Source organism: Cucurbita moschata, unplaced genomic scaffold (genome assembly GCF_002738365.1).
Source record: "Cucurbita moschata cultivar Rifu unplaced genomic scaffold, Cmos_1.0 Cmo_Scf00057, whole genome shotgun sequence".
In the NCBI taxonomy this organism is placed as follows: domain Eukaryota; kingdom Viridiplantae; phylum Streptophyta; class Magnoliopsida; order Cucurbitales; family Cucurbitaceae; genus Cucurbita; species Cucurbita moschata.
The window spans coordinates 433,477-445,440 of record NW_019268573.1 but is presented as its reverse complement, the minus strand read 5'-3'; the positions used below and the strand labels follow the sequence as shown (position 1 = coordinate 445,440).

Genomic DNA, 11,964 nt, shown 5'->3' with positions numbered 1-11,964 from the left:
GACAACGAATATGTAAGAATACAAAGAAAAGGGACATAAAGTGTGAAGAACTTAGCCTATGGCCATATATATTGATGATAGTTGAAAATCTACAATAGAAGGGGCCTTCCAATAACTGAATGATCTCTTGCAGCCAAAGCAAGATATGCACATTTCACTATTACAAGGCTCATATATTTCATAAATTGGTTGTTAAGTTACTATTCACAAACTATAAAAATAGGTCCCACCGAGATTTGAACTCGGGTTATTAGATTCAGAGTCTAATGTCCTAACTACTAGACCATGGGACCACCATGATTTGTGCGAAATAAATCTCTTTTAACTTCAAAAAATAAATAGTATCTTCATATACTTTCAAAAGTTTAAAAACTACGGGTGTGTCATCGTTTTTTCTGTTTTGTATTTGATAGGGTTTCAACACATTAAAATCAATTAATATATTAGATTAGGTGTACAATTATTCGATTAGAAAAATAGTTAAAGAAGTATTTTCTTTACCCAATTATTTTACAATTCTTTTTTAGCCAATAACTTCGAGCATACCCACCGTAAGATACTCGCATTCACATCGTCTCTTGCATTTTTCTTCACCGTCGGCAAACTCACAATTTTTTTAAACTAAGGTATAAAGATAGTCAAATTGTGTAGGTACGTACAAGACACTACAACGTCGTGGGAGGGTAAGGCAAGCCAATAGGAACTCACCATAGTTCAGATCTAAACGGAGGAGCAACAAAAAAATTGAGTTAAAAGGTCTTGAGAAGAAAGAGAAAGGCAAATGGAAAGACGCGTGAATCAGGCGAAGAAGACGATAGGATGGGTTGGATTTGGTTCAAACTTGGGCAACCCATCACTACAGCCAACCCACGACCCATCATTCCTTTCGGTTGGTGAGCAATTTGCAACCCGCGGCCAAAACTTGACTCACTAAGGAAGTTGCCAAAGAAAATTTGGAGAAAATCAAATACAAGAAGCTCAAGAAACGAGGCTCAGAATACCAGACAAGCGGTAAATTAATATCTTGGAGTTTTCTTAAGAAATACGGGTGGGAATTACTTGGATTTCAACCTATATCCCAAGTCAAGTATGAACTAGTAGTATATGAAAGAAAAATATTAAAAACGGTGAGTTAAGGGTCTAAACCAGTCGTTTTGCTAAAAAATTAAGTAGCACTAAATTAACCCCCTCAATCAGCTCTACTACTTATGAAATTTTAATACTTCGCATATTATTGTGTGCTAAAGTTACGTAAAAAAAATTGGTAGCAATTGAGTATGCCTAAGATGGTAAACCGAGAGGTGTAAAATAACTATAACGCCCTTCGCCCAAAATAACCTCGTTTTACGAATTTTAAGACACCCAAGTAACGTGAAACTTTATACACGATCTTGAAAGGGGTTCATCGAGTTACTAGTAAGTTTTTACGCCCATGGGATCACATTAGGTTGCCTTTAATGTGTACCTAAGTTAAAACTAATGAGTTATGATGCTACTCCATGATATAATGTATAAGCCTATATTCATTTCTAAACCATGTTCCAAGAATCTACCTAGGATTAATTGAATATCATGGTAAATAAGTTGCTAAGATTCATACCCAAAACTGACCGTTATCTCCCATCATGCGGTGAGCGACAATGCCCCTATCCCTCTTTTATGTATCATGAGTAGGAGGATAAGGAGGGCCTCCTATTTTCCTCACTTAGTTGAGATACACTACATCAAAATTTACTAACAAGATGACACGATCCGATAGCCCCACTCATGTGTTCGCGGAAAGAGAACTAAAGGAAGATTTGGTAATTAATTATTTCAAGAACTTGGTAATTAATTACAAAAATTGTTATTAATTATTTCAAGGACTTGGTAAGAATTGTTAGTGAAAGAGGGATTTATTGAATGGTAGATGAGATGATTGAATTATGAAGAGCAAGAATGCTCCATATTTATACAGAGAATACAAAAGATATTCAGAAAATCTACCTAAAAATCTGAAGAAAATCTGGTAACAAACCAGTAAACAAATCAAAATAAAATCTAATCAAATCAAAACTAAATCAAATAAAAACTGTATCTAACTCCTAACGGAGATTTAATTAGATACTAATTGACAGCAATCTAAACAAATACGTGATCTTTAACACTCCTCCTTGTTTAGATGCTGTGAACTCCAAGCTTTTTTCTGAACACCCATCTTGCGCCAATTATTTTTCTGTTTAGAGGTCGATCAACCAACTCCCAGATTTTGTTTTTCTCGATCACTGAAAGCTCCTCCTCGGACGGGTGCATCATCAATCAAAGCATCTTGTCGTTCATGTTTAGACTCTTCTAACATGCCAACAAAGATGCCAACTTCTGACTTTTTGTCAAGCTTATCACGCTTGACCTGTGGAATGTAAATGAAGCAAAGACACCCAAATACTCTAACGAACTTTAAAGAAGGTTTGTAACCATACCAAACTTCAAATGGTGTCGGGTCCTTCACATCTTTTGTTGAAATTCGATTTTGCAAGCACATAATAGTGTTTGTTGCTTTTCCCCAAAAACGTTTTGGAAGATCCTTCTCATGAAGCATGCATCTCGTCATCTCCATAATGAATCTATTCCTCCTTTCACTGACGTCATTCTGTTGAGGAGTGTATGATGCTGTCAATTGATGTTCAATTCCAGCCTCTTCACAAAACCTGTTAAAAGTTTCTAAAGTTTACTTCTTGCTATTATCTAATCTTATAGTCTGAATCAAGCATGCACTTTCCTTCTCAACTTTGGCTTTGAATTTCTAAAATACACCCGCAACTTCTGACTTTTGCTTCAGCAAGAATATCCAACACATTCTTGTTAGTTCATTAATAAAAGCAATGTAATAAAGATTACCATTTAATGATGGTGTTCGCTGAGGACCACAAAGATCAGCATGAACCAGTTGCAGCTTTTTCGAGCCTCTCCATGCCTGTTTAGGAAGGGGTTGTCTATGTTGCTTCCCAAAATTACAAGCACGGTAAGGAGACATGTCATCATCAATGTCAGTGAGTTCTCCTACCAGCTTCTTTGACTGTATCTGAAGCAAACCTCGATGATGAAAGTGCCCAAGTCTTTTGTGCCAAGTCCCAGTGGCACCAGCTCTGGATATAAAGGCCGTCGGATTTAGAGCAAAGCTTTTTCTTTTCATTTTGACGTTGAACAAGTCTTTGCCACTAGCATCTTTGATCAAGCACTGCTTATTCTCAAACAACACTTTATAACCTTTATTAAGTAACTGACCAACGCTCAAGAGATTTTGATCAATTTTAGGCACAAATAAAACATCTGGAATAAATTTTGTACCTTCATAGCTTGTTATAGCTACTGTGCCTTTTCCCTTTACTTCCAAGTGTTCACCATTGCCAATCCTCACTCTCTTATCTTCAGTGTCTCTTAATTCCTCAAAAGACTCCTTGTCATATGTCATGTGATTTGTGCACCCACTGTCAATCAACCAACTCTCGCTTGATTCTTTGCTTGAGGAAGAAGTGACCATAAACAATTGATCTTCTTCTTCTTCTTCTTCTTGATCAACGACCTGTGCATCTACTTCTTTCACTAGATCTTTGGCTTTGCAGATCACAGCTTCATGTCCAAGTTGATTGCATTTGGAGCAGAAGGCGTCAGGTCTTCTCCAACACTTGTATAGTGGATGACCTTTCTTCTCACAATGGCGGCAAGGTGGATAGGATTTTTTTAAACCTCCTCCTTTTGTCTTTTGATAGTTGGCAGATGAATCTCCATACGTCAATTGATTTTTGAAATTTTTGCTATTTTTGTACCTGCGGCTGTCTTAATGCTTAACAAGTAAGGCACCTTCAATCACCCCTTCTTGTCTCATAGACCTCCTTTGCTCTTGCGCTTGTAAAGCATTCAAGAGCTCTGTAAGATAAATCTTTGACAAGTCTTTGGTGTTCTCCAGAGTAGTAATGGTGGCTTCAAACTTCTCTGGAAGAGTGACCAGCAGCTTTTCAACGATCCTGGAATCATTTAATACAGAACCAAGCAATCTCACCTTATTGGCGATGCTGAGAAGTCTATCAGAGTACTCTTTTACAGACTCTGACTCCTTCATCTTCTGCAACTCGAAATCCCTAATCAAATTCAGGACTTTCATTCCACGAATCCTCTCATCTCCTTCATATTCGGACTTGAGATAATCCCAGATTTCTTTTGCTGTTTTAAGGGACATTATTCGCATGAAGATCATTTCAGATACAGCAGCAAATAGGCAAGCTTTTGCCTTTGATTTCCTTGTCTTCTTTTCCTTCTGTAATTTGATTTGTGCTATAGTAGGATTTGCTGGAAGCGGAGGGACCTCGTAATCCTCTTCTATTGCTTCCCAAAGATCCAAGGCCTCCAAATAAGTCTCCATACGAACTGCCCACATTTGATAATTGTCTCCATCGAAGACTGGTGGTGCAACCGCTGAAAAACTTGATTCTCCCATTTTCATCTCACAAATCCCTTAAGAAGATAGCTCTGATACCAATTGTTAGTGAAAGAGGGATTTATTGAATGGTAGATGAGATGATTGAATTATGAAGAGCAAGAATGCTCCATATTTATACAGAGAATACAAAAGATATTCAGAAAATCTACCTAAAAATCTGAAGAAAATCTGGTAACAAACCAGTAAACAAATCAAAATAAAATCTAATCAAATAAAAACTGTATCTAACTCCTAACGGAGATTTAATTAGATACTAATTGACAGCAATCTAAACAAATACGTGATCTTTAACCTCTCTTGGATGTAACCTTGTCTTTCTTTGACATGGGAATCACTCGTTCCGAAAATGTATCCAAACTCAATTACTGGATTAAAAAATGAGTTCCTTTCGTCCTTTATTAATTCTTGAAGGAGCTTTGAAATTTTGTTTCAAAGTTTTCTTCTTCACCTTTTTGTGCAAGGTTTTGATCCAATCTTCCTTTTTTGTAGTTGCTTCACTCAAAAAGAATATTAGAAGGAATAAGATGCAAAACAAAAGGCATAAATGGATTAAATCCATAAACAACTTCAAAAGGAGAGCGTGAGTGGTACAATAAATTATTCTATCATATGCAAACTCTACAAATGACAAACATTCTCCTAGACTTAATATTCTTAGAAATATAGCTTGAAGCAGCACTCTTAATGTTCTATTAACCCTCTCCGTTTGTCCATCATTCTTAGGATGACATGTAGTTAAAAACAACATTTTTGTATCCAATTTACCCCACCTCCAAACGTGGCTTAAAAATTTATCATCCCTGTCATCAAGAATAATTCTAGTGATTTCATGTAATTTACTACTACTCTAAATAATAAGTCAGCAACCCTACAAATCACAAACATTCGTCTAACACTTAATATTCTTATAAATAATATCTTTAAGCAACGCTCTTAATATTCTAATAACCACCTCAGTTTGTCCATTATTCTAAGGATGACATGTAGTAAAAAACAACAATTTGATACTCAATTTACCCACAATACTTTCCAACTTCTCTAAAGAATAAATCATCAACATGGGTTGCATCATCTATTTTGATTCATTCAATAAAATGAGCAATTTTACAAAATTCATAGATATATTAGTCTAAGGTTCATTACATACATTCAAAGGAGTTTACAATCCATTTGGTTGTAATCTAGACTTTGCTTCTTTAGATTTAAAACATTAGCGGTAAAACTTATGAACATCGTGCTTCATCTTCGGTAAAAAGAAGTGTTCATGCAACATATTATAAATTTTATTAATCCTAAAATGTCCCATTAAGCAACCCTTAGGTGCTTCTTTTACAAACAAATCTCTTAACATTTAAGAATACGAAGTTTACTTTTCTTAAATAGAAATTCATGAAACACATAATAATCCTCCACAACCTTTTTTTTTAGAAGACAAGATGCATAAATAGTTTTAAAGTCTTAGTCATCTTTATTTAATACTTTAATATGTTCAAATTCAAGAATTTTCGCACTAAGAAAAGTGAAGAGGTTGTACTTTTTTATAATACATGAGCTAACATATTATCCTTACATTTCTTATATTTGATTACATACGAAAATGTTTCAATAAACTCCACCCACTTTGCATATTTACGGTTCAATTTTCTTTGACTCTTAAGATACTTCAAGATTTCATGATCAGAGTGGATCACAAACTTTCTAGGCCATAAGTAGTGTTGTCACACCTGCAATGTACGAACTAAAGCAAACAATTATTTATCATAAAAAGGATAGCATAATGCTGCCCCATTAAGTTTTTCACTAAAATACATCAAAGACTTGTCATCTTCCATCCCATCAGCACCTATATCCAACTCACTCGCATCATACTAAATTTCAAAAGTTTTATCAAAGTTAGGCAAGACAATTAATGGTACATTGATTAAGTTTTTCTTTAAGCTCATTGAATGCATTTTCTTGCATCTTTTCCCATTTAAAAACCACATTCTTTTAAGTCATCTAATGGTACTAAAATCTTATATAAATCATCCATATAGAGCTAACCCAAGAAACCTCCAAACTTCACTTGCATTTTTTTTTTGGTGTTGACCAATCCTTAATTTCTTTAACCTCCACATGCTAATGCAATGTCTTCAAATAAATTAAAATATCATCAAAATACAGCAGCATGTTTTCCCAAATATTCCCTCAAACACCTCATTCATTAAGCGCATAAATGTACTAAGAGCATTAGTTAACTCAAAAGGCATAACGAGCCATTCATACAATCCAAGATTTGTTTTGGAAGCTGTTTTCCATACATCTCTTACATGAATCCTAATGGGAGGTAGTCCTTTAGGTACTTCATTTTGGAACCATCTTCAAGTTCCTCTAAAAGAAAACAAAACACATTAGGTAAAGACAAGTTGTTATCGTTAGTGACCAAACATCCTTCCTTGCACATAAGTACAAAGATGGTTTTTTCTTTTTCTTTTTTCTTTTTTTTTTCAATTCCATCTCTTTTTTCATTTGTTTTCAATATTTTTTTTTCTTTGATTTTCTCTAATTTTCACTTTTTTTTCCCTCCAACTTTAATTCATCAGCAAATACATCTGCGTCACTCGAAGGTATAAGAGTAGTTTTTTTACCATCTTTTGTAAACGAATACTTATTCAAATAACAATCATACATGACTTTCCTATCAAATTGCCAAGGTTGACCAAGCAATATGTCTCTAGCAAGCATTGGTAACACATCACAAAGAACTTCATCTTTATATTTTTCCGAAGTAAAAGATATTAAAGATTGAGAAACTACCTTCATTGTTCTATTATCATTGAGCCATTGAAGCCTGTAAGGTTTAGAATGTTGTTGGGTTGGAATTTGCAACCTTTTGATCAACATGGTACTTACTATATTGGTACAACTTTTAGTATCAACAACAAGACTACAAGGAGTCCCTTCAACTAAACACCGTGTCTGAGGTTGTCTCTTTGATCATCAACATCATTCTTTGTAACTTGAGTTTTAAGAAATCTTCTTGTAACAAGTGTCAAATGACTCCTATTCTTCCATGCCCTCCTCATTCTCCTGGAATTCTTTTTCATTTTCAACTCTTTCATTTAGGATTATTTCGATTACCTAAAGCAATTTTAATTTGCTCCATTCGATTTGTCAAGGTACTAATATCTTGATTCAAACAAATAATGGCTTGGACTTGTGCTTCTCTCCACCTAACTTCATTAATCTCCCCTCCATTTCACCATCTTGGTTCATGATTGTACAAACAGTAGTTAAATATGTTTAGGATCCCACACACTCATCTCACTGATTTTACACTCAGAAATACTCGTGTTTATTACACACAAAGATAAGCTATTTGGAAAAGTGACAAAATTATGATCAAAGTAGGCTAATATATGGATAAAGGATTCTTATAGTAGCAAGCTATTGAAGATTGAAGGCAATAAAGATAAGTTAATTATGAAATCACATCAAAATAAAATAATAAATGATCAAACAAATAAGGGATACAATTATTTTTGGGTAGAATTGCACACTCAAAATGAATTTCCAAAAGAAACCATTTGGACTAAATTCCCTAAATTATAAAATGTAAGAGAATGATAATTTTTTTTTTTTTTTGGATAAAATTTGGACAAATTCAAAAGTTATTTTAAGTGTAAATTATGAAAGAAAATTATGGAGCACAACTGTTCAAGATTTAGATGAACAAAAGTTTATTTGATCTCCCAATAAATGTGAAAATTGTCTAATGATTACAATTTATAAACCAAATAAGTAAAATTCTAGATTTTTTTTAAGATCTAAATATGACGTTTAAGAACCAAATGAGAAAAGGTCAAAAGATCACGAAGACTGGAAATGAAAAGAACAAATTAAATGGAAAGATTTGAAAACATATAAATAGCAGCATAAAGAACAAATTAACTGGAAAGATTTGAAAACATATAAATAGCAGCATAAATAAAAGATAAAATCAATTGAGTAGATCACAGACATGCAACCTAGGCTCTGATATCAAATTGATAAGACAATGTTAATCCTCAGTCCAACGATCCAAGCTTTTGTTGAAACAATAGCGATCCAAGATTTTGTTGAAGCAAAAACTCTTGAATCAAAGAAATTAATCATTCTTATACAAAATTCATATAAACCAATTTATAAAACTAGAATTAGATTATCGGTTAACGTAAAAGATCTAGAAGCAAGATTTTAAACATTTTGAGTCACTCCACAATTGAACTTAATCAAGACTTGATTTGATGGCTTGGTTGTAATCTACCACAAGAATTGCATGAAACTTAGAAACTACAAAGATGATGCTCAATTTCTAAGGGTGAAAGTCTTCCGAGCTTAATTTCATTCATTAAAAAAAATTACAAATAAATTATCAATCAAGTGCTATTTATAGAAACTCCATCGTACACTTCAACCTTACAAATATTCACTTACCATGCTCCAAATAGTCCTTCCTCAATCGAATCAACTTCTAACACATGAAATAGAAGTTGAATCGAGCTTATCCAATTTTGAGGATGAAGAATGAATGTTTCTTCAATATTCTTAGCCTTGATCATGTAATAGGTCTAGTTGAAACATTCGGAATACAATTATACTTATAAGAGGGCCATAGACTAACCTTCGTTTTAACTTAGTATATATAACATCCCAAGCTCAACGTGGGCAGATACTGTCCTCTTTAGGCTTTCCCTTTTGGGCTTCTCCTTAAGGTTTTTAAAATGTGTCTAGAAAGAGGTTTCCACACCCTTATAAAGAATGTTTTGTTTCCATCTACAACGAATGTGGGATCTCACAATCCACCCTCCTTCGGGGCCCAGGGTCCTCACTAGCACTCGTTCCTCTCTTCAATCAATGTAGGATCTCACAATCAACCCCCTTCAGGGCCCCACATCCTCGTTGGCACTCGTTTCTCTCTCTAATCAATGTGGGATCTCATAATCTATCCCCCTTCGGTTCCAGTATCCTCGCTGACACTTGTTCCTCTCTTCGAAATGGGATCTCACAATTCATCCCCTTCGAAGCCCAGCATCCTTGCTAACACTTGTTCCTCTCTCCAATAGATGTGGAATCTCACAATCCACCCCTCTTTGGGGCTCAGCGTTTTCGCTGGCATACCGCCCGGTGTCTTGCTTTGATACCATTTGTAACAGTCTAATTCTCTTTGGGCTTTCCCATTCGGGACCCCTCAAGTTTGTAAAACACGTGTCTTCTAGAGAGAAGTTTTCACAACCTTATAAAGGATGTTTCGTTCCCCCCTCCAATGAATGTGGGATCTAATAATCCACTCTCCTTCGGTGTTCAGCATCCTCGCTAGCACTCTTTCCTCTCTCCAATTGATGTGGGATCTCATAATTCACTCTCCTTCAGGGCCAACGATTGTGTGATTGTAAGGGCCTTAGTACTATAGTTCTTGGTTCTTGTCCTTAGAACTTGAATCTTGATCCATGTTCTAGTACTTGATGTTTGTCTTGTTCTTGGTACTTTCTAGGCTCTTGTTCTATTATTGTTTCTTTCTTTAAGGCACTCCTCCTAGAATTTATGGCACTAGCCATGTACCTGACAACCTGTGCCCAAGGCTTCATGCTTTTTGAGTGACACTGTCTTAACCTACGTCCAAGGCTTCATGTGTTCCAAGCGACGTAGTTTGAACCCACATCTTAAGGCTTGTCGTTCGATATAGTCTGAAAACATATGCCCAAGGCTTCATGTGTTCCAAGCGGCATAGTCTGAAAACCTACGCTCAAGGCTTCATGCGTTCCAAGCAGTGTAGTCTAAGTCATGAGCATGTTGTACCGTGGGAGGTCTTAGGAGGTTCTTGATTCTTAGCTAAGGTAACTTACTCTCTTCTTGTTCCATCATGGTTGTAGACTACTCCCCATGATAGACCATAATGGTCAAGTGATCAGTACATACATGAACATGGCATCCTACAAATCTTTGGGTACCCATAACATGGTGCAGGGCATCTCATCTAGGTGAGGGAAACGTGAGGCCAAACATGATATCCTGCAAGGAAACAGGGAGCAGGGCATCCCACCTAGAAGAGGAAAACTTGGGCCTTAGAAATCACCGCATGGTGCGAGTTCATGAGTCACTCTGGACATGATTAGAGTATTACCTAGCATTCTTGAGTTTTTGTATATGAGGACCTTGGTCCTTTATTCTTGAGTGGTACCTAGCATTCTTCTTTCTTGGTAATTGTAGAGCTTGTGTGATATTGTTCTTGGTTCTTAATCTCGTAAGTTTGTAGGGTTCTTAATTCCTTGAGCCATAAGTTGTAACATCCATTCATAATTATATGAACTCATCGTAATAGCTAGCCTAGGGTTCTTAATTCCTTGAGGCATAAGTTGTAATATCCATTCATAATTATATGAATCCATCCTAATAACTAGCCTGAATTATTCTAGAAAATCATAGATTCATAATAAATTCCTTAGAGGGTTTTAGAAGGGTCTTGAATCTTGAGATGTTTTCTTTAGGTGTTATCTTGGTTTAGGTTTCAAGTGTGCTCTAATCAACTTCAACTACATAGCTTCTTGTCCTTAGGAATAGTCCTTATAAGAAGTAGCAAGTCATTTGGAACACGTATAGACCTTGAATTACCTCTAATTCTTGGATTTTCTACTTAGCGAACTCCAATGACTTTCAAACTTCACCACATCATCAAACATCATAAAAAAAGATCTTATACAGAGTTTCATAGAATTTGGAGGTCATCTAGGTCATGAACTGAAGGTAAATTACCTTAAGAGGCATTATGGTCATTTTACACTATTTCTTGGTTTACCTACTTATCCTTATCCAATGACAACCAAATTTTATATATAAGCTCAACATGCTATAGTATTCCCAGCATTAAAATTTCATAGGTAGCAAAGTTTATCTAGTGAGTTATTTTAACGTTATATAAATTTCGAGTAATTTGATCAATTCAGGGTCTTAACTAACTATTCTTTGAGTTTTTCTTTAATATATCCTTAAATCATACTTGGTTTAGGGTTCATATAAAAATCCAAGTGATTCCTACAAGTATTTCTTAAGAAAAGTTTAAGGTGGCTACTTAACTCGTCTTCGATGTACGGGACTTCCATTCTTGAGCTTCTGGTATCCAAATTACTTCAAATTTCCTTCCACAGACTCATTATTATAGTTTCTAGAACCATAAATTTTTTCATGAGAATGGTCTGAAAGGAGGTTCAAATTTAGAAAAACAAAAGAAAAGTCATATTGTGGTTTGACATGGCCGGTTCTATTGAACCTACCACGTCATCGTCTTCTTCTCCTAGATAGTTAGAAAATGATGAAACGTATATTTCCAGCATTTCTGTAACGACCCTAAATTTCTACATACATAGAGTCGTTACTAACCTCTCATACTCATCTATAATGTGGAAATATAACTCCATGAACATCATTTATAACGTAAACTTCAAAAAACGGTTAAAGCAACTTCTTCTTTG

General features: G+C 35.1%; 1 non-coding gene across 1 annotated transcript; it reads right to left on the bottom strand.

The window, feature by feature from the left end:
- Positions 1-221: 221 nt before the first annotated feature.
- On the bottom strand, positions 222-293 carry TRNAQ-CUG. The gene has a single exon. It is a non-coding gene; the product is annotated as a tRNA-Gln (tRNA).
- Between the last annotated feature and the right edge of the window lie 11,671 nt (positions 294-11,964).